This window comes from Octopus bimaculoides, chromosome 1, assembly GCF_001194135.2.
Source record: "Octopus bimaculoides isolate UCB-OBI-ISO-001 chromosome 1, ASM119413v2, whole genome shotgun sequence".
NCBI lineage: Eukaryota > Metazoa > Mollusca > Cephalopoda > Octopoda > Octopodidae > Octopus > Octopus bimaculoides.
In genome coordinates, this window is record NC_068981.1 from 13,954,131 (window position 1) to 13,955,507 (window position 1,377).

The 1,377-nt window shown below is 33.4% G+C and overlaps 1 protein-coding gene across 1 annotated transcript in view; it reads right to left on the reverse strand.

Moving 5' to 3' along the window:
• LOC106869364 (glutamate receptor) overlaps positions 1-1,377 on the reverse strand; it is a 695,940-nt gene that overhangs the window by 155,758 nt on the left and 538,805 nt on the right. The window lies entirely within an intron of this gene.

Below are 1,377 nucleotides of genomic sequence, written 5' to 3' on the forward strand. Positions count from 1 at the left end.
AAGAAGAAGAAGAAGAAGAAGAAGAAGAAGAAGAAGAACTGGCAGAAAAATTAGCACGTTGGGCAAAATAGCGGCTCTTCGTCAGTCTTTACTTTCTGAGTTTAAATTCCGCCGAGGACAACTTTGCGTTTCTTCCTTTCGAGATTGATAAAATAAGCACCAGCTCAGCACCGGACCCGAGGCAGCCTAGATATCTCTCCCCCAGACTTACTCATCTTGAACCAAACTTTGAAAACGTTGTTGATTTTGTTGTTGTTATTATTATTGTTCTCTTTTACTCTCTTTTACTTTTTTCAGTCATTCGACTGCGGCCATGCTGGAGCACCACCTTTAGTCAAGCAAATCGACACCAGGACTTATTCTTTGTAAGCCTAGTACTTATTCTATAGGTTTTTCTTGCCGACCCGCTAAGTTACGGTGACGTAAACACACCAGCATCGGTTGTCAAGCGATGGTGGTGGGACAAGCACACTCACACATACGCACATACACACAGACACACACAGACACACACAAATATATATATATATATATATACATTCACTCAGATTAGAGTTGGGATTCTAAACTGATGATGTGAAATGTATATTATACGAGGCAGAGAGCGTAGGATTGATATACAGTAGAGGTGCAAACAGTTGGCTGTGGTTTGACAGCTGTATCAAGGATTTATCATAGAATGAAGGAGAAACATCCACAAGACTTTGGATTATATTACGTTTTAGCATGGACAGCAGTGACTGAGTATTGAAGTCCTCTGGTCCGAGACCCTTATTCACTCCCACTTCTCATTGGATATCTCTCCACAAAGTTGCATAGTCCAACTTCAAATTATAACTCAATCCAATTAATGTCTTATTGAATTTTATGTATTTTATACAATTATATATGTATCCTATTTCTTTAATCTTCATTAGAATTTTAATAATAGCATAATATAATCTACTATGTTTTTATACAATTTATCTCAACCATCCCACGTTTTTGTAAAGATATGAAAAGAAGAAAAGGAAACAATAGGTTAATTGATGCGAGAGTATCCAGTTTTAGAAAACGCCTAAAGTATATACTATTTATATATATAATTTATAATTCATATATATGTATACACACACACACGCACGCATACACACACACACTCACGCACACACACCCACACACACACACACACACACACACATATATATATATATACATATACATACGAATATATAGATATATATATGCATACATATATATATATACATATATACATATATATATATTTAAATATGTATATACATATATATTTATATATGTATATATATATGTACATACACACATATATACACATATACGTATATATATATATATATATATATATATATATATATATAT